The sequence below is a fragment of the Trachinotus anak genome, unplaced genomic scaffold (assembly GCF_046630095.1).
Source record: "Trachinotus anak isolate AG129_WGS33_773 ecotype Australia unplaced genomic scaffold, CSIRO_AGI_Tana_v1 ptg000023l, whole genome shotgun sequence".
Lineage (NCBI taxonomy): Eukaryota > Metazoa > Chordata > Actinopteri > Carangiformes > Carangidae > Trachinotus > Trachinotus anak.
This window is the reverse complement of record NW_027273874.1, coordinates 2,231,935-2,258,590: the sequence shown is the minus strand read 5'-3', so window position 1 is coordinate 2,258,590 and position 26,656 is coordinate 2,231,935. Positions and strand designations below refer to the sequence as shown.

At 41.1% G+C, this 26,656-nt stretch overlaps 1 long non-coding RNA gene across 1 annotated transcript; it reads left to right on the top strand.

Annotated features, from left to right (window-relative positions):
• Positions 1-9,783: 9,783 nt before the first annotated feature.
• On the top strand, positions 9,784-26,329 carry LOC139607160 (uncharacterized). Its single transcript, XR_011684796.1, has 2 exons — positions 9,784-19,156; positions 25,311-26,329. It is a non-coding gene; the product is annotated as an uncharacterized lncRNA (long non-coding RNA).
• The last annotated feature ends 327 nt before the right edge of the window (positions 26,330-26,656 follow it).

Sequence of the window (26,656 nt, the reverse complement as noted above, 5' to 3'; positions counted from 1 at the left end):
CTTTTTGCCCCAGACATGCATCTTTAGCCTCAGTCTTTCAGCACATTATTGTGCACATACGCTTCCATTCAGTGCATATTTAAGACTCTTCTTAAAATGAGTTAGTGTTCAATATTAAGGTCACCCAACTCATGGACCTTAATTCACTGGCTGCAGATGATAAAATCCGGGGTGCAACGGTCATCTCAGTTATTTCAGGTGACAAGAGGTTAAAAATGAGAAGCCTGCTTTTGTCTACCTCTGCCTGTTTCAAAAATAAGAATTTTGAGTGAATGTGCTGCCTGTAAACTGCATACAGTCTGTGCTGCGTGGAAATGGAAAGCTCGACAAGCTTAGCAGCAGTAACCAAGGGGAACGAGGCTCAGTGAATGGTCAGTGTATCCTAAAATTCATACAACCCCAGACGCCGGGCTGAGGGCGGTGTAGGAACTTGTTTTGACCTGAGGCTGAGGAGATATTGAATTCAAAGGTTTCCAGTCAAGATCCTGATGGACTTGGCATGCCTGCAGTCGTTTCCAAAATTCATTGCGGTGTTGATGCTGTAGACACGTTTGATCCAAACCCATTAAATCTGCAAGATATAAAAGCCTTGCTGTTATAATCATCATGTCAGAAGCATATTTCCCTCCTCTAATAAAATACAACCATGTGAGATCCGTGACCAATGATTTGATGTCTTCATATTATGATTAATTTCACATCTGGTCACAGGAGTGATTATATTATTGATGTAGTCACCGCCAATTTGCCATGGATATAATAGTAGTGGTTCTTGGCAAATGATTACACTATTAACCACAGAAGGAACAAAGAAAGATTAGTGTTTGCCAAGGCTGCCCGACAGAATGTGCGCTACATTATGCTGTGTTGTGTGTGAGTATCCTTGTCAAACTTAAGTGTTTTTTTTTTTCACTTGACTGCGTTATATATTATTTAATGCAGACTTATCTTGTACTATCCTTGAACTTATTAAAAGAGGCAACAGGGGCATGATATACTGTGGTTAAAGTGAAAAAAATAATTAAACAATGACTTGGCTGTTATTACAGTCTAGTTCACTATAGCAGGGGTTGACACAAAATGTCACAGATAATTAAAATAATAAATATATTTGATCTGAGTGAACGACTCCGCTTATTGGTTTGGAAGCCTCAGCTCTGTCGACCCTTCGTAGCTCATATTATTTAAGAACAGCTTTATCGGACTTGTTAAAAAGAACGATGCAGTGCAAGATCATTTTGCCAACTGTTTTAAATAAGCAGAGGACAGAGGAAATGTTGCCACAGGCAAATCCAAAGACCCCACAGCTGAGAGCAGACCAATTACCACACATTTCCTCGAGCTTGGCACTTTATTCCTTAGACAGAGTCATCACAGAGCCAGGACAGAAGAAATTAAGACAAACTTTGAGCCTTGGTTTTTTTTTTTTGGTTTTTTTTTCCAGCACAGATGATAATTTTCCAGGCAATTAAGATGAGCTGCACTTTCGATGGTGGGGTCAGTGCATGCTCATGGGAAACTGAGTGTGATAAAACCAGAGCAGCGCTGTTGTGGGCAATGTAAAAAGCTGCTTGTCAGCTGTCCTACAAGCTTGGGTAATTGACCCAGCTTTTGAGACAGATCACTGATATCAAAGAGTCGTTAAGTTCTTTAAAATTAGATTCCCTAATGAAATGTTTCCTAAATGCTGCATTTTTTTTAAACAGTGTTATCTATCTCAAAGCCAGTGACACTATTATGCTCAATATCTTGTGTGACCAAAGCAAATGGTCAATTTAACAAGGGGCATGTTTATCAAATTGCAGCAACTTGGAAAGCATATACTTAAAAACGTTCTGCTAATTATGGTTACAGTGTAGTGACATGTGCAATAACCTGTCTTGATACTTAATACTTGATGCTGTTAGTGCGAAAAACTTGCAAGTATATTTGAAGCCTCGCAGGTGTTCTCTGTTGTCTGTTATTCCTGAATAAAATGTCATAAATTGAAGGCCATTTTGTGTCCAATCACACTGTCAGGTCAATTTTCTTGCTTTGCTAATCGAAGTAACCTCACAGCACTATATGCAAATCAATTTAAAATGGAGCTAGGCTTTAACAAAGCACCAGCAACACAGCTGGACAACCATGTACTGCTTAAGCTGAGGGTTGATGGGATTTTGCTTCAGGTGCGCCTGTCATAAATTAGGTTCACAGTTTTTCAATCCTGACCCTTTTAATGTTTTTTTTCCCATTATTTATACTTGTGCTTTAGTTTAATAACACTAATTAATTAGCTGCAGCTTTTCACTCGGCTTACGCATAATCTAATGGGCCAATTGTTCAGGATTTCAAAAAGTGGAATAAATCTAATGTTCAGGAGCCGGAAGGTGAGCACAGCCAAGCGAGCCATTCTCACGTACCAGTGAAAACATTACAGCTTTCTGTGAGCTTTGAGTTTGAGTTTATTTTGCTTCTTGCATTTGGCATCGGTCTTGTTAAGTGCCATAAACTAATGAAACCTAATAAAGCGCATGTTTGGGACTATTTTATGAATGGGACACACAGACATGCCTGAATATCCTGTTATTTTAGTAGTTTTGAAAGATTAACCCTGGGTTTCGAAAGGCCTAAAAAAAAAAAAAGCCATTGTCAATTGAAGGGTTTCTGAGAGCTAAAACTGTTTTAAATGATGAGAGAAAAAAAAATCATTTTACTGAGGATCTGGGCTGAAAAACAGTGAACCCATATTTTAATCAGTTACCTTCTCCACAACTGGTGCCAAACTGTGGGAACAGGATCTGGGTATAATTGAGCATTGATGACTCAAAACACTAAACAGTGTCCATTGTCAGGCTCATTTGTGCATTTTACCACTTGAAAGATTCTTCCTTTGGAGCAGAACTGAATCAGGGAAACATGAAAAAAATCATTTCATGTGCGGATGTGATACACATAACAAAGACTCCGCAAATATGTATCAAAGGAAACATAAAAGTATAACAACCTTCATTTGGGCTGGCTCCTGCAAACATACACCATCTGCGCGGATGGAATTCTGTACGTCACAAGCCAGAAACTAGCCAACACAGCTTTCTCTTTTCCAGAATGCAGCACAAAAAGGAAATCGGAGTATGTTTACCATCTTTAGTAAAACTGAGTAGCTCTCCCTCCTGTGTATGTGTATGAACACTCAGAGTGCAGAGCCTAGGAAGAAGTTTGAAAATGCAAAAGAACACACTACATGCTTTGAAAAGTTGAGGCATCAGCGCAAGCATGTGAAATTATTTGAAGAATTTTGCATTGATAGATATTTGCAATATATTTATCCATTTTGGAATCTGAAGTTTGTGCTGCAATATTTCAAGTACTTGATGGGTTGTCATGACATTTTCATTTGGATGAATAGATTAAATAAAATGTCTTGTCAACAATTGGATGGATTGCAGTGAGACCCGGTACAGATATTTATGTTCCTCTTCCCTCATGAAGAATTGTAATAATCAATTTTTATCTAGTGCAAAAAAATGTGATTTGTCCAAATTAAAGCTGCTCCAATCAGCCTCATCTACACCTTAAAAATGGTGATACAGGCCTAGCAAATGTTAGCATACTGACATGCTAAACTGAGATCGTGAACATGGTAATCATTACACCATCTAAACATCAGCATGTTAGCATTGTCAGCATGTTAGCATGCTGATATGCTGAACTGAAATAATGAACATGGCATCAGTATGTTAGCATTGTAAGCATGTTAGCTTGCTGATATGCTAAACCGAGCTTCCGAACATCATTATACCATCGAAACATCGGCAACCTCCTGCGCTTATTTTCTAAACAATCTTTGAATTTGTTCCCTGATGATGTCATGGAGGGCACTGACTACAGCTAGTGTTAAGAGAAGAGGGAGACTGAACTGCCAAACATAAATTAGCTTTGATGGTGTGAAAACATAATTTTCAAACCTGTTAGTACTTTGCATACTTTACTATGCTTTTCCGTATTTCAAATCAAAAACAAAATTTATATAATGAAAGTGCTGAATACCATCCTCTGTGGCCCAGAATAAATAGGAGTGTAATTTCCCCAAAAAACCATCAACACTCTCGACTCTCTATCAATATTTCTCAAGGTTATCTGGAGTTCAGAAGCACGCAGATACAGTTCCAAAACAAGAATTTTGACATATCCATTCACTCTTCACAGGCCCATGCAGAGATGTTCCAATTTGGTAGTTTCACTCATGAATGAGACACAAAGGATGGGCTCATGCATACATCGAGGATACAGCACAGAGTTTTCTCTACAGAGTTTCGTTAAGAGGAAAAAAAAAGCTATAAGTTGCTTCTTTCTCCGAGGGGGGGCTCCTGATATAATAGACTATTGCTTTCTATAGTTTATCCCAGATGAGAAGGGCTGGCTGTGCTACCATTATCTTACTAAGTTCCGCCTGGGCTTCCTTTTGCTTGTATTCATAACCCAACACATTTCACTCATCTTCCACACTAAATAATTTAACAGCGCAAACCACATTAATGGGGGCGAGCCATCTCTGGTAGATGAGAGGTGGAGACTGGTTATTTATGTACAATACTGACTGGGGAATTAAGTCTTGTGTTTCAAATGAAGACGGGTTGAAAAATATGGGGGTTTGATGGGGTTTGAACTGGTTTGGCCCGTGGGTTAGTTTCACAATGTGCTAGGAAACAAGCTGTGAGTGGAAAGTCGCGTTTGAAACTTGGTGAGTAGGCATGTCACAAAAAAAGAATGGAGAAATCCCTCATGTATATACTACATGTGACGGTGCTATGCATGCGAGAACATGTTGAAAATAAACACGGGAACATATTATATGAACAGATTGTGACATTTAAGTTTGTCTCAAGCCTTTCGGGAAAAGTGACGAACACCTCAGTGAGCCAGCTCACATGGAGAGGATTTCTATGTGAATAAAGAGCACATATAGAGTTTATATTTGGCTCTGACTTTGTCTCTCACCATAAGCGTCCACCGAGCTTTGCACAGAGAAGAATGGCAGTGACGGATATAACCCCCCCGCCACACACACACACACACACACACACACACTGTCTTCCCCCTTCAAAACCATAGATGCCAACTGTTACATGGAATCTACTACCCTCTTTGGCCATATCCCAGCAAAGCATCTCTTCCATTGCAGTCCATCTACAATGTAGTGAAGTGAATTGGATAAACCCAGCAATCCACCTGATATGCAGCAGCAGGCTTATACACATCAGCTATGCAGCAGCTGATTATTAACTTAAGCACATTATGCTCTCAAAAATTCATGGCTTGGAGCAGACTGCTTCGTGTGAAATGTTCTGCAGCATTGACAAGCAAAGGAAATTCACAATTAATACCGATGCAAATACTGCACACAGACGGATGACAACAACACAATGGCAGAAATTAGCATCCAGCAAATGTCATGATGTTGCCCACATGCAGAGCAATAAAACAGCCAGCAGTCTCGGCATCCTCATAGCTTTCTGATATTGCCTAAGCACACAAAACAGCGAGTGTTTGCAGCTGTTTTACATTTATTTACTGCAGGGTTTGCAAATCAGGAAGAGAGTGGGAAGGGCAGTGGAAGCTTAAATAGACCGCCTTATTGAAAGGATGCATTGGATATACAGTATATTCCATCACTTTGAGAATATCGTGTGTGAGTGGAGTATGTAGTAGATGCAAGCTCTCCACCTGAACCAACTAACTACTACATGTTAATTTGTTTGTTAATATTTCTTTTTAGTTTAAAAGTCACACAGGATCGGACGCTTGGAAAGCAGGGAAACGGTGATTATCTATGTTTTTTTTGTAACTTTAGTGGGAAGTCTGTGTGTTTGTGTTTGTGTGTGTGGGGGTGTGTGTGCACGCATGCCTGTGGACACAGAGACATAAATCTAGCGACAAAGAGCCCTGCAGTTCAGGACCAACCAAACAAACAAGAGACTCATTATTAAACTTGTATCCATGCGCATGCAGCTTTCCTCTCAATGGTCTTGGATCCAGCTCTGAGGATTAAGAGATGCAGCAAAAACTTCTATGCATAACAAGAACAATGCAAGCCTGTCGTGCATTATTGGCTTCCATCATTGCCTGCTCTGTGTGTGGACTGCAGTCGTTGATGCCAACCAGGAGGCTGACTTCAGTCTACTCCCTAACACAACTCCCAAGTACACTTACAAGTGCCCTACAGAGGCACTGAGGGGGCACCCGAATTAGACTCTTCATCTGTAATTAACCTAAGATCCATCCTCTCCCAGTCATCATGCTAATGAGCAATCTAATACTCTTGAGTGATTTGTAATGTGCACAGGCTATCAATCATAGTGCATAGATAATGTGTGGGTCCAATCATAGATGTTCCCTTGATGCTCCATTAGAGTACTGTAGGTACTTCAAAGGACCTGTCTTTGTGTTCTAACAACCACAAATCTGGAACCTTTTTTTTTGGTGTGTTTTTTGGTTATTAAGAAGTTTTGCCAATTTGATAAATCCAGCAGGACTCTATACAGATTAAGCCTGATATTAGCCCTAATTTTTTGCTCCTGACTTAGTTCAGAATCTGGCCAAATTTCTGCCAGATCATGGCTGCAAATGACACCACCAGCCCCAATCTAATATCTCCTGCTTCACGGACACCTTTTCACACATAACGCCACACATCAATTCATATGAACTTGGATGGCTATGGATCAATATTACTGATGACTACGGATGAAATTTCTAGCATATAAGGCGTTTTAGTTGGTTTTCTGCAGTCTGAGCTGGTCCATGTTCGATTTCCTGCATGGCTGTTGTCAAAAGATTTATTGTAAACTCATTATAAGGCTGTTTTCATAATACCTGGGTAGCATTTTATATGTTATGGCTAAAAAAGTCTTGTCGCGGTCATCTTTTTTCAGTTAACTTTATTTGGTACGCAAAAAAGTCATTGTGAGTAGCTACGTTGGGGCGAACCGCACAATGTGAGCATAAATATCGCAGGCTCTTGCAGAAAAGGCAGGTTAAAATGTGTAACGTGAATAAGCGTATATATAGTTAGTTTACACTATTTTAAGTGGCATTAGCACTCTGGCCTTAATTTTAACTTCTCTTTTTGTTAGTTGAGGAATATTCTGAGCTGCACTCGCTGAAAGAGGACCCCATTCATTGTGCTGAACAGTGCCCTCTGGCAGTAGAAAACAGTTCAAACAAAAGTACACTTTTTAATAAATGAGGGCATTTGTTGGTGCAGCTTTATACATTAAAAACTTTGTCTCAGTGTACATTATGTCTGATAATGCTGCAGGAGAGAAAAGCTATGTTTTTCAGGCTGTCCTAACTCACTACATCATTCAGCAACTGCGCACACTTCAACAGCAGCTACATTACAGTAATTGATATTTGTATCCTGAGACAGTTAAGTAAAACAACCTCTCTGGCTCAAGGCAACAGGACTTCCCTGAAATGTAAATGGAGCTGAGAGAAGGTTGGGAGTGATTTAAGATTCAGTGACATCCACACTGTTGTGCTAACTCAGTGAAAGTGCTGAGTGCAGGGCGCCAGATCAGTCTCCCTCTCTCGCACTCTCTCTTTCGCTCTCTCCATCACTGTCTCTCTTTTTCTATCCCACCCTCTCCACTTCTCTCTTAAGGCAGCTGCCATAACTCAGACTCTATCTTAATCCTTTCTGTGAACACAAACACACACACACACACACACACACAGACACACACACACAAACAGCCACAAAAACGCATACAAGCACATGCACACACAGGAAATCAGAAGAAAGTAGAAGTATGATCCAGTTAAGAGTTTCTTGGACTTTAAGGTGGGAGCACAGACCGGGAGCTAGACAAAGACCAAGTGGGGTGCCATCTAGGCAGCCAGAGTTATTAGAAAGGCATTTAGTTTAAATTCTGTATTAATTGCTGAAGCACGATGAGAAATTCCCTATTTGAGCAACCACAGTTTCCAGACAGAACAGATAGAATGGAATATATCTGCAATATATTTATATACAACCACACTGCACTTGAATAGAATCAAAGAAAAGATGTATAGCATGAGTATTGTCCTGCCTGAAATATTCACATTTTCTTCTGCAGGTGTCATCTTAATGACATAATAAGCAATCTTTTGCCACTAGTGGGCAGGCTGACTGGTAAAACAGGACTTATCAAGTTGTTATCGCAGTCATTTTAGCAACCAGTTGCCTGCTTACACATTCAGAACACCAGCTCAGCACATTTCATTTGGCATTTGGCATCGTAGAGGGGCTGGTATGTGTATATATATTTATTTTAATGCTTGGACAGAGCCAGGCTAGCTTTATGCTAAGCTAGGCTAGGCTAACTGCAATCTTCTCATCTACTCCACACATTTCAGAAAATGTGCACTATTAATGGCCCTAACACAGAGCAAATGCTGTTCCTCTAAAATTAAACTAGAACTACACTTTATTTTCTTTTTCTTCCTGTAGAGTAAATGAAGGCCTTTATTGAATTGTATCACATATTTATATATATAAATATAACCCAAACAACTTGGTGTGAATACCCAGAATAACCTCTAGATTAATTTCTGAGGAACCTGTTTTGCAAAGCGTACCTGCCATATGTTGTAATGATACCGTTATACATGGACACTGCATAACAAGAAAACAGACACACTGTTAATTGCTTCATTTAAAGCACAGGGCACATATACAACCAGGGCTGTAAACAATTTAATTCAAATTAAACCTACATTGGAGGGAAGCCAGTTGCTGGGTTACTTTGTGCATGTGCAGCAAACAGAGCCATATGTTGTGTAAGTGCGACGGGCAGCGCGCTCAACCCCTGGTTGGTGCTGATTCCTGTGGACGCTACAGGTGGGATTCTGCAGTCTGTGTAAGTGGATCTCCTCTTTTCTTTTTTGAGATTCTTTCATGTTTGTTTCCTATTTTCAGGGGTTTCTGTCAGCGCTGGCACATCAATGAGAGATAAATGGGGTGCTTTAGCATGGCAGTCAGAGATAATAATGATGTCGTTTGGGAGGCATAACGTTCGTACCCATGTATGGTAAGATGTGAGCATAGTAATAAAAAGGATAAAAATAGATTATGTCTCGTATGTGATGAGGGGAGGACGGTCGGGGAGACGACACTAGCCAACTACTGTAGAGGGAAACTCAGATCTTGTTAACCTAAAATATGCTGAATGCTTCGTTCTTCAAACAAACTTGCTCCTTTGATCATTTTGAGCTCCTTGGAAGTACAGAGCAACAATAGTAAACATGCTAATTTATTCCAAAGAAAGGTTGTAGCACGTATTTACAATTAAATGTGAATTACCACAGGGAATACCAGCTCGTGCTAACACACGCTTCTATCCCTCTCTCTGATAAAATTATAATGTCCTCTCTGGTGCTTAAACAGAACCGAGCCAAATCTGAAATAAGCTTGGGTTCCGGTAATGGAAGAAACAGACAAAGAGCTCCATTGGTTTGCCTTTGTGGCCTTATCTGGCCTCGGCCAGCTCAAGGCGCATCAGGGGAAGGGGACGCACGTTAGAGAGATCCAGTGTATCACATCTCAGTGACTGTGGGGAGTCAGTATCGCACCAGATCTCCAGGTCATTTACCGGGGTGGGTGGTTTCATTAGTCTTCTTTGCAACAATACTTGCTGATTGCCATCTTGTTTCACAGTGATTTATAATTCTTGCCCCTTGGAGTTTGCAGAAATACCTAAAGCAACTGCTCAAATAAGATAAGAATGGTTCTTTATGTATGGTGTTGTCTGTGGTGTACATCAGAGGAAGAGAGAGAGAACGAGAGAGAGAGAGAGAGAAGCCTCGGGGTGACGCGGTACTTTATTTTTTTGCAAGCATTTACAGTTTTCTGCCAGAGATGCAAGAATGCAAGAGGCTGTTGTTTCTAACTTCTGGTACAAGCGCTGGCTGCAAATGAATGAGACAGTTGTCAGGTTCAATTTGGTTAACACATGACGTTATGCCACCTTTAGAGGATTGCAGAGCATCTGTGAGAATAAAGCAAATCCACAGACAAAAGGGTGGAATCAAGGGTGGCAGTTTTGTCATTTCAGAGGAAAGATTCTGTCTTTTTTATCATCACCCGATTTACATAAAACTGTACATCCCCGCAAATAACAAGACAGGCAGATAGGAAGAGAGGAGGGAAGAGAAGCTCGGAATCATACAGTGAACATAAATAGACTGTAAAACAGAACAATTAGGAGAACAGAAATAGGAAACATCTTTACAGAGGTGCAATGGTGTTAATTGGATACAGCAGAAAAAAATTTTTTTTTTTCTTTTTTTTTTTTTAATAGAAACTCTATACTAATAACCAATTTTCACCTTAGATGCAATTCAGTTACTTATAACGATGTAACATGCAGAGGTTCAGAAGACAAGACAAATCAATCTTTACTTTAAGGGTTTTTTTTAATAGCTTATTTTTGATTTGATATGCAGTTAACTTCAATCTGCTCTACCTTTACACCATGACAGTTGCTGAAAGCACAGAGCCATGAATTATGCACAGGGATTTTATTACTGCCGCAAAACAGCTAATGGGCCGTGCATTTGCTCAGATTAACACTGGCATTAGTCACTGCTTTGTGCGTGCGCGTGTGCAGACCCATTCGATTCAATCCAATTTAACTTCAGATCATGGTTCATAAAAGATAAAACAGCCAGCACATAAACTGCAATAACACTTACAGTACAATGGGAATCATAATAACTAAAACAAAACGCCACAGACACACATAACTTAGTGGGAACTCATTGTAATCCAAATTTCTTAAATTTCCCTCCCTCCCTCTCCTCAATTTAATATATCATTCCCATTTACTAATGTATTCTGAAGCCAGTGAACTGCGTGTGTGTGTGTGTGTGTGTGTTGATTCATTTGAACTTTATTTAAAATCATAATCTATTGTTGTAGTTTCAAAGCCAGCACATGCTAAATATCACAAAAAAAGAAATAGCATTAACTAAAAATAACAAAAAACGACAAACATTCATTCACACAGTTTATCAACAAAAATCTCACTGAAACTCAAAATTCATCCAAGTCATTCAATGAGAATATCTTTCATTTTCCTCAAGTACAGCACCAGTCAACAACTTGCGCTGTTTTCCAGATGCAACGAAGTAACTGATGTATTTACAGACCCTCTACAAACAAAACTTTGATCTCAGTTTAACTTTTTACGAATCTATAATTTCTGCTAATGTGAGCTCATGTATTACTGTACGACATGTTCATACCATGACGGGCAGACAAAACTGGGAAGTAATCACAAGACCACGTGGAGCCTCATTACTGCCCTTGGATGTGCCTCAGGGGCACTGAATCTCTTCCCATTCACTCACCTCTCATAGGAGATTAGCAAAAGGGCCCATCATTAGCCTATCACATGCCACTCCCATATAGGTTTGCGGCCGGGTTACACTGCCCCCCCTATTACCTTAGCCACATGTCTCACCATGTTAGCTCACTATCTACGTGAACGGGCTGCGCTCATTATGATTATGTAGGCCAGTGCGTCCCTCGGTCCCTCTCGCTCCCCTCCCAATCAGAGGGGACAGGAATTATTCTGGCCCTCAGCTGTGTGCAGAGTCTGTCTGGATGAAGAGTATAGCCTGGGGCACCTCTTTGGAGAGGGGGCTTCACGTCTGCCTCAGCCTCTGCTGATGACAGAAGAATGGACTGAGCGTAATGTGTACTGGAAGACAACAGGATGCTAACGTAGACGTAGCCCAGGATGTGGTATGGTCAGACTTTGCCCCAAAGACATGAAATTGTCCTTTGATGAAAAACAACGGGCATGAACCCACAACTCTCAGCGACTTCACATTAACAGTAATTGGTGTTTTTCTTATCATGTCAAACATGCTTGAATGCACGCACGAACACAGTAATAAAAAAGGTTGCAGTCTAAAATAGAAAAAACATACAGTGTACAAACAGAATAAAGTATGTCTCAGACAAGCCCTTATTTTTTTGGAACCACCTTAAAGGGAAATTCCACCGATTTACTGCATCGAACTCTTCAGGTCTTTGGGAGAATCTGTGTGAAATAAAGGTTGTATAAAGCCTTTTGTGGCTCAAGGGAGCTGAGTGAAATCTGATAAATTCACTCAAGTTGGTTGGGTCAGAAGACTGCATTTGAAACTAAAAAAAAAACCTGGGGGTGTGGAGTTGGAATGTGGTTACCAGACCTCATCTAGCCCACTCCTCATCTGCCAATGGTCAACTTGCATTGTGGGTAATCTATGTTCCAGATATTGGTAAATAGTTTATTTTCGACTGTCCATTGCAGTCTGACAGTATTGTAGGAGTGCGTTGCTAAATATGTGGTACACTCTTTTAAATTTCATTTTGCAAGTAAAGTTTCTTTTAACCAACTTTTTATGATACATTTTGTCATCTTAGGAAAGTTTAGACTTTGAACATTAACACAAATACTTTTAAGGAATTATTAAATGAAATGGCACTGTCAACTTGATGGGTGCAACATGCTAACCAGCTGTAATGGCTGTAATTAACAAGACAGCGTCTATACCCATGCTAGAAGCTTTTTTTAAAGTCAGGCACAGCAATGTTTCGAGCTAAATGCTAATGTGCTTATGCTAGCACCCTCACAATGAGAATGCTAACACGCTGATGCTCAGTAGGTATAATGTTAACCATGTTTATCATTTTAGTTCAGCATGTTAGCGATGTCACATTTCCTATCATCCTTATCCTGAGGGCTACGTTAACATCTCCGTCACATTTCATGGCAATTCATCCAGTAGTTCAAGAGAAATATCAGTCTGCGTAATCTGACAATGATGTACGGGCAATAAGGAGCTATTTAAGTTTTGCTATTGCTACATAGCCAGCTTCAGCATTGACAGCTGTTTATTTACCATTCTAGAAGAAATGTGTTGAATTCAGCATCAAACTTCATTCTTTTATTTGCCACGAGCTGTTTTGCCGACCACTTCTTTTCTTTACTGAAGTTATCGTGCCAACCAGCTACCTCCAGCCAAGTTGGCACGTCTTGTCTTTGTGATACCGAGGCACTGTAGCATCCAGGCTGCCCTTAAGAAGTAGTGCTGCTCTGAGGACGTATTATGACCTCTTGTAGATGCAACAATTGCCGATTGTTCTTGGCAAGACTGGTAAGTAAACAGCTGTCAATGCTAACGTTGGCTATGTAATAGCAAAACTTACAAATACCTCCTTTAAAAATGATTATGCTGCTGTGGAAATACTAGATTTAGTGTACACAAGTGAGACCAAAAAGACCATTAAAACAAATGTGGTTTAAACAAAGCTTGTGGGAACCTCCTTATGATAACACTATGGATAGCCTTGGCATGTTGTGTACAACAATCCTGACTTGACCCACTGGCTGTGTTCCTCATTGATGCAGACCTTGCTTCATTAGGTAGATTCTCTAACCGCAAGAAATGCAAGGTCAGCCTTACTTTAAGTATTTTAGCAAATTTCCTGGCTCCCCCAAGAACATGAGCTCTGTATTTTTGTCTGGAACACAAGAAGCAGCTTAATACAACTGGAAAAAAAAATCCTCATGTGGCTTGAAAATAATTGAACAAGAACAAATCTCTGCCTGATGTGTATTCTCAATGTAAATTCAACATTTTATGCAAGACTAATGCTGTAAGAGAAATACATTGTCCTTGCTTTAACCTCTGCCATTGACTTATGCCACGGTTGGAGTTCACGCATCATTTAGTTATTAAAAAATACTTTGCCACCAGCCCACTTCAGATTGGATTTTCAGCTTAACGGATCCTTTTTGTTCAATCCACCTAAGCTTCTAACTGAACCTGACAGCCATTCGGCGAGAGAGGCTGGATCTGTCCACAGTTTAAGTTTAAAAGAAAACAGCCAACCCTATTTCACTGTACATTAAACCAATTAGAGGGTGGGGAGGGAGGAGTGGGGTACGATTAAGTGTTAGAAAGATTTAGCCAAATGCTTGTCAGCAGCATGTTTTAAGATGGTTCACACATGCTTAATTTTTTTTGGAGTGAAAACCAAAAGAATCTGAGTGTTACATGCTGATACTAGAGGCCGCCTGCAGTTCAGCGCCGGGAAAACTCATTGAAAGAACGCAGACAGTTGCAAAATAATGATGTTCGTGAATAATGATAGAGGAGGTCTCAGAGGCTTCACACACATTTTAGTGCCAGGCAGCTAAAAACTGGCAGGATGAAGCTTATCGGGCGAATGCCACAAGATTCATGGGGGAAAATATTGCTTGGCGGGAAAACAGTCGTGCGTGTGTTCATGCGGCAGAGTGTGAACGTTGGCCTCCCCAACAGCATGTCCTGAGGGTTTATGGATACGACGTGGATGCGCAAGCTTTGGCACACCAACAATATACAGTCGTGTGTGAATGAAGGAGTGAGAAGGAGGGAGGGTGAGAGGAAAACACAAACTAATCCTCTGGATGCTCTGGCATCACAAGGTAGAGGACAATCACAGCCATGGGGTTTTCCGACGCTAGACGGGGGGGCGCCACAAAAGTCCCAGACCACCACCAGCACCCAGGGCGATGCATGGAAAGGGCATCTCCGCAAAGCATACCAGAGGCCAAGCAAATCAAAAACAAGCATAGATGGAGGGCACAGAGGAAGGAGGACAAAAACAATAAACAAGTGAACTCAGTTATATTCCACAAGGAGGTAGCTAAGGTCACTCCACCTCTGCTGAATCACTTAGGAGAGGTCTATTGCAGGAGACGGTGTTATTAACCCCAGTGGACACACTGACAGGCACCGCTTGAACGGGATCATCAAAGCAATGCAAATTCAAACCGCCTGTTGTCTTTTGTTGAATACATACATGAATGAGCGGAAAGCAATTTCCACTTGACCACGACTTTAACCTCCTGCGTTTCATGTAGCAACTGATATTTCGACCGATAACGGCTCTACTGAATTGTGAAGATGAATTTCAGCGTTCAAGTTTCATCTCCACTGACTTTATCTGGTAAAGAAAAAAAAAAAAAAAGAACCGATTTTGCAAAAGTACACATGGAGGAATGCTAAACATATATATCTCAGTGTCCCAGATTTCATGAAACCTGTAAAGAAAAGGGAACTGAGCAGACACCAGGGATGATATTTCTTATTTCTCTGTTTTCTCCCCCTCTCTGTCTCAGGAAGGATTCCACGGGGTCTGAATTATTAATTCTTTCTCTGCATTCGATTTGTACGGCTTGTCACTTTTATCAAATTATATGCGGGACCTCTTCGCGCACATTCTTTTAATTCAGTATCTGCTTTTCACCTTGCTTGAAATTCAGCATCTTTGGCAATGGTTATATGGTCTTAAAATTTGATTCATACTGCAGATTATATTGATATTATGTGAAGGCTATTTACACAGTGACATTCACTGTGGGGTTTTCACTGCTAGAAACATTACTCTTCGTGATTTGATCCATCGTTAATAGAAAATGGAGCAGCTTTAATAAAGGAAAATAAAAATGTTTCTACTGACTGAATGAGATACTTGAAGAAATAGCAAATGCTGGACTGCAGCTTTGAAAATATATAGTGTTTGTGCAATGGGACCTTCATCTGATAATTACGTAATGACTTGGAAAGTCTCACCTGTCAGTGCTGTATTTTTCGTGGGCTGTAACCCTGGGGAAGCCTGACCTCTGCTACATGACTTGTCAAAAGTGGAGCATTGACAACCACTTATTTTGCAATAATGTCAGGCGGTAAAATGATTCACCTTCTATCTGTCTTTTGTATCAAATTGTCTCGGCTGAGGACACAGTGAAGGCACTTGACCCCTGTCACCTCCCGGTTATTACATGTTTTGAAAGTGATGGCAGTGAAGTCCATCTCTTATTTTCTCACTTTATCTTTTGTCCGCACCTCTTACCGGTTGGTCTCGCCGGTGAAGGGAGTCAAACAGTTGTCACATAAATGCCCTGAAGTGGTTTAGTGTGACCGCTACCACAACCGCCGGCAGGAGCTCTACAATAATTTTGTCCAGTCCTGGTTACCACTTAATCACATCTCATTGCTTTAATAACCAAAATTGTTTAGAATCACGCTGTGAATTGCTCATTAATCTCCTCTGCAACATCTGATGTCTCTGCACTGCAACAGCATTCTGCTGTGTTGGCATCCCATTAGTTCTTCCTTTAATTGAGTGAGAGATGGTCACATGTTTTTCGATTCAAATCCTCCGTGCTGACTGTGGGTATTTGGACAGAAAGGAGACAATCCGTTCAGCGCTCCTGCTAATACATCTTTAGGGCTCGACAGACGGATTGAGACATTCCCTGCCTGTGGTCCAGGTTGTCTTCTTCACAACGTGTGCTCTCCGTTTTCCCCTGTTATGAATATTGAAACACATTTTCGTATTGCCTCTTTGCCCCCCCCCCCCCCCCCCCCGTATAGGCTCAAGAGAGGAAAGCATACTTAGAGACCTGAAATACTTATAGCACTAATGTGCTGTTCAGTGAACCGTCACAGTGCCAAGATTGACACCATTTTTTACGCAGCTCCCCCATTAGTGTCACTCAGCCTCCATCGTGGCACATTAAAATAAACTAATGATGTTTCTTCAGCAAATGTCTCATGGAGTATTAGCCGAGAGTGGCTGCTCTGTACTTACTGCACTTTCACCTAAAAGTGGCACAAAAGAAATATCTTACTGTGTCAGAAATGTAATACAGTTGTGTTATATGCAAATGCCAGTGAGAGTTTTTTTTTTGTTTTTTTTTTGGCACAGGAAGTCAATGACTGTGTGTCTCAGGAGCAAGACAAAATCATTGAAATGACACAAAGTGAAAACCTCCACTTTCTTCAACCCTCTGTTCCCCGTGTTGACCATGGTTGCTTTATTTAGGCTGCGTAGCGATGCAGGGGAGGCGGATCAGTGTCAGTGAGGCAGGGATGAGGCTTAGTTCCAGCCTAGGGCCATCGCTGCTGCTCTAGTGGCCTGCATAGAAAGCTACCGAGGGCCCTTTTGCATGGACAGCCGTCTCCCCAACCCTCTCCGGACACCACTCTGGAACTACTGAAGGGGAAACTGGAATATGCTGCCTTTCCGCAAGGTCAGGCTTAGGCAGGACTGACACCTGCTGCTGGCCATGTTCAACATGGCATCCGGAGGCTTTGTAAGCCCTGTCTCACTTCTCTATTGTGTAGAGAGTGTGGCTTTACCACAGTTTACTTTGTGCTGCATCCCTTGAGCTGCAGCTCTGGAACCAGGCTGGTATGTAGCAAAAGGCATGTGAAAGCAAGTATTGATTGGTATCTTTTTTTCTGTAGGAGCTGATTGACTTTAGCTCATTACATCCATAAACCGCCAGGGAATATTCTTTTAAAGGCTGACAGAGAAGATAAACCAGAGATCTGATGTGAATGACAATGCACACAGCAAACAGAAGACTGGGATTGACATGGTAATGCTTTTATGCTGCTGACACACAGTGTCATGTTTGAAACATCCCTTTTTTTAAGTCGCTGTTGAGTGTTTTCACCCGTGTCTGTTTGTTTGGCAGCAGGATCACACAAAAAGTCCTGAATCGATTTGCACCAAACTTGGTGGAGACGTGTCGCAGGGAAGAACCCATTAAACGTTTAAAGGGGTGGGGAATTTTTTTTTACCACTTCTTCATTGTATAACAATATATGGATCTTGATGTAACAAAAAAAAAAACAAACAAAAAAAATGAAACGTTTAAGATGCTGAGATCTATGACTTTGTGTATAATTTACAAACATGTGTATGATTGTTTGGCCTTGGCGGAGGTTCGCCCTCGACTGACTGCAATTCCAGCTCTTTCTGTAGTCAATAGATGTTTTATGTTACGCACTATCAACTGCAAACTTATGCTGGGGCATGTACTGACCTGCAAAAAAAAGCAAAGGAAAAAATTGAACACAAGGACACATGGTATGATATACAGGTATGGTATATTGAGAAATGCTGTTTGCTTGCAGAGGTTAGCATTTCTGAAAGAGCACTCTACAAATAAGATTGTTTTTCTTCCACGAACACAAGTGCCTGGAAGCATGGACAGAATCTTTTGTGGTAGTTGTCCCAGTACTTACTACTTTTACAAAATTTTATAAAAGTCGTCCATCATTGTGTTTACGATTTGTTTATAAGCCTTGGCCTAGTGCTGCAAAGAGTCGAGTATGAAATAAAAAAAGAAAAATAAACCCTTGGCCCCTCTCTCAGTTCTGCACAGCTGGCCAGTCACAGCGTGAAGTGTGTGTAAATGTCAGTCCATCACTCTTGGAATGTGAAACCGAAACGGTTGCGCACATACCCCACTAATTCAAGGTTGTTTTGTGTTTATTGTGGGCATGTTGTCAGACTGTTTGCTGAGAGTATGGCTTTGATTGGTGACTTTGACCCGCTCAGAATTTAAATTATTACACTGATATTTGAATTTTTCGAATAAATAAATTCAAACTTGTGCCTTTAAAACCTCCTGTGCCGTTCTGTACTTCCCTTCGCTACGCACATATGTTCAGGCAGGGGGAAAATTACATACAATTTGAGGGAGAAATGATGGATTTGGATTTTATAGGTGCCTCCTGCCTTATCATTTAGTCATGTGCTTGTGTAACAGGCTCCCATGTCACTTATCAAATGAAGCGGTTGCTCTATTCCGGAAGCCATTACCATGGAAACCATGGAGGTTTTAAGGTGGGGCTACTGCATGTAATGGAAGTACCAATTCACATTACATGTGGCTTGATAAAGGTTCACCCGCTACATTTTTGAGCTCTTTTAATGAGAAAACAAGCTTGAGCCAGTGTACTCGCCAGGGCCTTACGTGTTATGAATAGCTTGGTCGCCTATACATTACAGCAAGAAATTCAACATGTCTGCCAGGGGTACTTGGGGAAATCACATTCCTTGGTGTGTGGGAGTGTTGCTTTTTATTACCTGCCTCAGAGCTTCAAATCCAATTCCATCTCCTCACTTCTCCCTGGGCCTTCCTCTGTCAGTGTAGAGAGAACATTGGATGGGAATGATGCAGCCTCATGGATGGAACGGCTATAGCCTGCAGGTGACTTTAAATTAACACCCTTCATTAAGAGCATCCATCACGTGGGATCCATAGGGAATCACCTGGAACACCCATGACACGTAAGTAAAGAGCCCACAGAAAATGGCACTAATGCTGAATACATGCACATCAGTCTTCAGTGATATAATCCACCTGTCTGACAAAAATGTCCTCAATAAATTTTTCTGGGCTCATGCGGTACATGTCGTAAGTCCATGTTTCTCTGCTGGTTTCCAGCTCAGGCTGGTGGGAAAACAAGGCGGATTTCCGTACCACAGGGTCAGGAGGAAGTCTGAACCTTATGGTGACAATTCCACACTGGAATGAGGAAAGCCTGGGCATAAATTCAGAAGAGCCGTCTTTGTGTTTTTCACACAGCACAGCTGCATCCTTTATGAGGTAGAGAATGCCTAACCAGCCATCCAAGGCACAACACAGGCCAGACATCCAGGGTGACGGCAAAGGGTGCTTCGTTTACATTCGGGGGGACTTAGACAATATTCCCCTGGCCAACTTATCCTGCTGAAACAGTGGCCACACTTGGCCGACAAAGCTGTGATTTTTTTTTTTTTTTCACGGCCTGGAAGCTCCGGGGCTAGCAGGGGCTTTAGCAAAGGGGAAACAGGCAAGAAATCTGGGCTGCCGAGCACACCACTGGGCCGGGATCCCTGAGTTGAATTTTTGAAAGGCTCATTATTCTGGACTGGGGAGAGTGTGGCATTGAGGGGTGGAAGGGGTGAACAGGAGCTCAAGGCAAAGTGTCCATCAGAGCTGCTGTGGTGCGTTTAGACACATCACCACTGGGACAAATGGGGATCAGGGGTTGGAGTGAGATCATATGACTCGCCACAGTCAGCACCACCCTGTGTTACTGTACAGATGGCATCGTTGTCACACTGAAGTAAAATTGAGGCCCTGTAGACTAACTTGTTTTTGTGTTCTTCTTCTATCTTTTTTTGTCCTGATTAACCAATTTGAATTAATGAATAAATGATTCATTTGGAAAAAGGCAAAAACAAGACCACCAAAGCTAATATTTAAAAAAAAAAAAGAAGAAGAAAGAAAGAAAATGAAGACTATCACTGATCATGCACCTGCGACCTGCCAATGTTAGATTCAAATTAAAACATGAAAGAATGCGCTTTATTCGCTCTAATTTGACAAAGAGTCCAGTCTTAGTGCCGCGGAATACATTACCATCCCAGCTTACAGCACTTATAACTGACATCTCACCAATCTACATTCAAGGGCTTCAAAAGGGAATAAAATTATGAGGAAATTACAAGGCAAGTGAGTTTTGGTCCCGCACGGGGAATTAAAACTTATTATCTGTGACAACCTGTCAGCCAGTGAGAACTCAAACATGAGCACAAAGCTCTGTGAGCCGCAGAAGGGAGTAGGAAAAAAAAAAAAGAATGATAAAAGAAAAGGGGAAGGAAAAGAGAAAGGGGCAGTTAGATACATCATTTTTGCACAGATGAAGCACCTCCTGGTAGGCTGAGCGGTAACTGTTTTCGACTGACTGTGATCTGACAAGCTTGATGTATACATACAATATGGTCACACGGCCTTTTACATGTCAGGTTTGTTTTGTATTTGGAGTGAACTGATCCTATTTAAATGATACATCAAGCGCTGGCGCTAACTAAAGAAGCTACGCCGCACCAACAATCCCCAAAGAGTACTACAATCATGAATTACAACGATTCTGCAGCTTTGCTATTAACGGGGAAGCTAATGATAAAGAATAAGCAAAACAAATCATATATCACCTACCATTAACTGAGTTCAAGCATAGCCCATCACAATCACTTTAACCAGTTGAAGGGAATTACAATACTCTCCGGAGTCCACAGTCAGATGCAATTAGTGGGACTGATGGCAAATTAGACTAAATTATCATGCTATCTGATTTAATGGGCCTGGAGTGGCGCTCACTCGCACTTCCACAGTCATGATGTCATCAACATGAATCCCAGGGGGTCGGGAATCAAACATTTCACTTTAATGTCCCCCAAGGAAATCCACTTGGATTCGGTCCACCCACCCCTAACATCCCACCTGGGAATGCCCACAGAGCTGCATGAAAGCGCAGCAAAGCTTAGAGGAACTTCAGAAAGAAGCTGCTTCTTAGAAGTTTGCTCAGAACATCCAAGCATTACCAAGTTTTTGGCAACTTCAGAAAAAGCCTCCAAGCTTGGTCACTTTTTTTTTTTTTTTTTTTTTTTTTCAGTTTCATGTGTGGTACTGGTAGTTTTGGCCAGCTGTGTTCATTGCCACGGCTCACGCTGAATATGTGAACGGTATTAGCACAAGGAGCTGCAGCAACCACAGGCCTCTGTTAAATAATACAGAGGCAGAGAAGGGGGGGGGGGGGGGGGGGGGAGGAGGAGAGGGGGTGAGGAGAATTTTGGTTACTCATTCCTCGGCTTTGTGTCATCCTGCTGACATCTGCTACATTTGCATGGCAGCTGGAGATCCTCGGATTAAGCGCTTACAAGAGTATTGCCATATCTCATTTAACAACATAATCATCTTATGAGGAAAGCGATGTTTCATCCCTGATGCTTTACAAAGCTTGGCATGCAGTTTCCACTTACGCTCTCTCCCCTCTCTCTCTTCTCTCCTTCCTTGTCTCTGTCTTCCTCTCCGCCTTTCCCCCACAAGCTTGTCTCAGTTTTTTGCAGCGATGCCTTGTAACTTGCAGTTTTTGGGTAATCTTGTCGAACATTCGGTGTGTGTGTGTGTCTAGACCAGTGTATATCACATCGTTTACCAAACAGCTCTCTCTGTTCTTTTTTTTTTTTTTTTGCCTTCCAAGGCTATCTGGTCCTCGAAAGCTAAATCAACATTTCACCAAGGTCTCTGGAACAACCAACGGAAAAAAAAAGAGCCACATCAAAATAAAAGCTCCAAGGATGCCTGTGCTTCAAAGCTGTCGTCAAAGCCTCTCGTGGCCAAATAAGACAGTGAAATACACTTGAACCCAGAAGGACACGTTCTTTGGGCTTCTGTTTAGTTTGTATTGATCATGTTCAGCAGCTAAAAGAGGCACTCAAAATTATTTTATTGATGATACAAGCCTTCTTCAATGAGAGAATGCCTCTTTCTCTCTTTCACTTTATTTTATGCCCTTTATTTCATGGGTTGCAACCTTTAGACGGGTTACATGCTGCTTCTTTTTAAAGTTTAGTCCACAACTTTTGTTCATACTCAAATATCTCAACAACTTTTGCGATGAGAGTTTGTACAGACATTCATGATCCCCATTGGATGAAAACTCAGCTGTACAAAAATTTTTGTATTATTATCCCTGACTGATAAAGCATACGATAAAGGAATCGTGCTATTGGTGCAAACTATCAGACGGACTGCCTTGAAATTGATAAAGGCATTCATTCTCCCCACAGGAGGAACTGTAATAATTTAGTTCTAACCTTATTGTTTCATCAAACTCCATAATTAGATTTTATCTTTATTATTTTATTTTTTCCAACACTTTGGTTCATGAGCTGATACCTTCAAAACTAATGACATCCGCGTTTGCTTCAGCTGCGTGCAATGTTAGCATGCTAGATACTCTATAACAAAAGATGACATATTACAAGCAGCGCCAATGGTATGAAATGGTATACACTTCCTGTCTCCTAAGTGGGCGTGGTCACGATTGCTTGTTCATGCCAACACTAGATACAGTATTAATTTGCACTGCTCGTTTTTATCTGATAGCTTAATATCTCATCAGCCCAGTACAAGGTCATATCAATATAATGATCTCTGTTTTATCTCCAAAAACGGTTAAATGCTAATTACAATAACAGTATTATATAGAGGAGACATACAAATTTTTACTTTTAATTCATGGTTTCACATAAGTTCCTCTAAACTTCTGCAGCTGGAAAGAGACATCTGCAGCACTGCAGCAGTGAAACCAGACCGGAACCGACAGGGAGAAGAGACCTGCGTCGCGAGATCTCGCCAGAGTGCGTTTCGGAGACAGAGACAGGTCTCAAATAAAGATGCTTTTTTCCCGATCTGTCGGTCTGAAAAATGCTGTTTTAATGTCAGAATGTTCGGAAGATCCGTGGCTTGTCAAAAATGGATCTATTATTCATTTTAGTGATGATGGGGCGAAAGAATTGGTCGTAATCTGTGGTCAAGTTCACTCCTCCCATTGGAATGAATAGACTGGTGATGAAGGCCACGTGATGCAGATACAGGGAATTATTGTAAGTGTGCCGTCTCCTTTCTCAACTGTCTCTCATATTACTTGCCAAACATCAGTGTGTTCGGATTATTGTCATTAGCATTAGCATGATTATTGCTAGTTTTGGTAGCTTTCTCAAAAAATGTTACCACACAGTCAACCTGATGAGCAGAAGAAATCCTTATAATTGGATGAGAGGAACGTCTCACAGCCAAAGCAGAAGAGACAAAAGTCCTGACATGAGTTTGGTCTTACACATCAGTAATGGTTTGCATGGCTCCTCTATCAGGGTTCTTAACTGTGACCTTTCTGGACTTGAGATTTTGCTCCAGACAGGGAGATAAATGGGTCCGTGTCAACTCAGGTTACTCACACAAGTCCAATTACTTTGTCTCATCCAGTCTGCTTTGCCTTTTTTCGCTTTTCCTTGAGAGTGCGATCAGATCTGTGCCCGCTCCTGGGATCTTGGCACGGGCCTTCTCTCTTTTTCCACACCATGTTTATTTCATAAAGAAATCTACAATATCAGAATCATCAGATGGGTGCGTGATATGAGATAGCAGCACGGTGCAAGAATGTGCTGATGCTGTCACACCCTTTCTCCTCACTGCGGTTGCACTAGTAAGCGATTCATATTTTTGCCCTTACATCGCCTCACTGTCTCAATGAGGAAGACAAATCTGCTTGACACAGAAGGCCTCTTTATTCCTCCACAGATGGACATAAAGTGTGTAGATAATGCACAATGTGCTATTAAAATTCAGTAAAGCAATATTTAATGTTTTATTTTAGAGGCTTGATTTAGTGTGGATGTACACTATAAAATAAGCATATTTGAACTCAAAGTTTTGCACATACTCTATGTGTGCTGTGCTGTAACTGAACAAACATTACAGACATGTACAGCAGTCATCCATTTTGCCTTTAGGAGTTGCCTCATGGGCTTTTTACATCTTCTGTAACACAGTTTAAGCCAGACAAAAAGTTGTGTTTTGAACAAGGTTGATCTTTTAATCCATTTTTTTTTTTTTTTTTTTTTTTTTTTACATAACAGTGTTTAACTGTCTGAAAAAAAAATCTAATGATGCTTAACTGTAATTTATTATAGAACAAACCCAACAGAAAGATAATAGATAACATTTAAAGGACGTGTCCATCAGCACATAATCTGATACTGTATTCATTTCTTTTATTCAGTACATGGTCAGCGTATTGTTATGGCGCTCGTCTGCACATTCAACTTTCCGGTTGACTGAAAGATTCCTATTACTTACGCCTCTGCTCTGTTTCATGTAGCATCCTAACAAACTACATTACGCGTATATGCATTTCGCTTTAATTTTCACATGTCGTCAATTGATCTCTGAAGCACTTTGTATTTATGCAAATGCACTTGAGCGACATCTTCAAAAGTAAATCCTTCCAATGCACTGTGACCGGGACACTCATGCTTTCAAGATCATATTTGTAGGTCGCAGAGGCAAAGCCACCCAGGACGCCACAAAGCAATAACTGCAAGGACAAGGTAATATTAGCCTTTATATGAAGTGTATACAAAAAGCCAGGCGTTTGCCACAGGGTAAATTTCTTCTATTCTGCATGGCCTATTTTATGTCCAAATTCATTTGGGGACCGCACAGGTCGCAGCGCCTACTTGTTCAGCACTGTTTTTGGTCATTTGTGTCACAATTGCTCTTGATGCGACTCAGCTGAGGTTTCTCCGAGAGCCATCAAAGCAATCTTAGCCTCCTCATAAAGGTGGGAGGATTTGGTTTACTCTGCACTCCTTCTTAAGCACCCAAAGCTTTGTTTGTGCCTTATTATATCCTCCCTTCTGTCTGCGTGGCATATGAGGGAGAAGGTGCTCAGCGCCGACATGGCTTTCTTCACAGTCGAATTTCTTCCTCAGAGAGAGAGAGGTTTTGTTTTGTCATTTATTTTAATGACTGATCAAAATGTTTGTTTTTTTTCAAAGGCGCGTGTGAAACTGACTGTACAATGTGCGTTTTTCTGTGTTTGTATTACAGCTGACAGTATGAGAACAAAATAGAGATGATGTTGGGTAACAATGCAACTGCATCTTAGAGTCTTCACCCAGGCAACGGGGCCGACTCCAGTTGCTTTGGCCATGTGACAACGAGCGGTCACACGTGGAGGGATGCTGTTCTAAAGGTCAGTCCATGCTCAACTTTGAATATTGTGGTATTTATTTATTGTTTTACTTCAAAGATACAGAAAATGTAATAATGCCACAGATTCAGTGAGTTACACTGTGGGCTTTGACTCCACTCCATTAAAAAAAAAAAAATCGAAATACGAAATGGAAATGGAAAATTAAGTATGCCGAATTTGCTACTGACAGTTCCTGTTTGCAATGTGCCACTGGATGCACTGACAGCTATGACTGGATTACTTTGATACTGAAAACAACGTAAAAATGTGATAATTCTTAGTCAAGTTCTGGGGTTACAAGTTATTTCTTTGTTTCATTGTAAATGGAATCTGCTCTCGAGTGTCACATGAGGTGAAACCTGTTTTCCTATTTGATCACTTTAACCGTGACTGATGTCTCCTATTAGTTATGCAGGCAAAACAAATAAATAAATAAAGCCTTGGGGTGGAAAAGAGAGAATTAACTCACTGGGTTATGCATGAGCTATATGCTCTGCAGCTCAGCATATGGTGGAGTAAATTGAGACGGTTGAGGGGAACAGGTGGTCAGTTCGCCAGGAGGATGAGGTGAGGAAAGGGGAGAGAGAGAAATGCTGTAAAAGGGCTTCACTTCACTTTTTTTTTTTTTTTATTCACCAGCAGATCAAACTGAACATGTATACATATAAACAGGACTTAAATAATCAAATCTTGCTCTATAAATGATGTCTTTAATTAGGGCCAGCCTGCTGTAAAATGAAGTTTGAAAATCCGAGTGAGTAAAATATAATCAAGGGAGTTTCTGTGGGTATTTTGATGATTGTATGCATGTGCATTATTGCAGGTCAAGACATAAAAAAAAAAGAAAGAAATAAATCATGTTTTTCCCTGTTGACGCCTGCATCATGAACCTATTCTTGGCACTGTTTAATTGACACACCTGAATGACTCAACCATTTCTTCATTCTCACTTTTAAATTACCGAGTGGGTTGATGGATTTTCGTGGCATGGTCTCAGGCATCGAGGGGGGGACAGCGGCCGTGATTTGCGAAATAAGTAAACTCATTACCACACACGTACGTTGAGATTTTTCCATTAGATAAAGACTCATCTCCAGTATTAGCTGCTTCTTTCTTCCTTCTTTTCACACTCCCAACCCCCTCCCATAACCAACCACCTACCCTCCCGCTCTGCGAACACGCAGGCCTCCTCCGTTTCTTT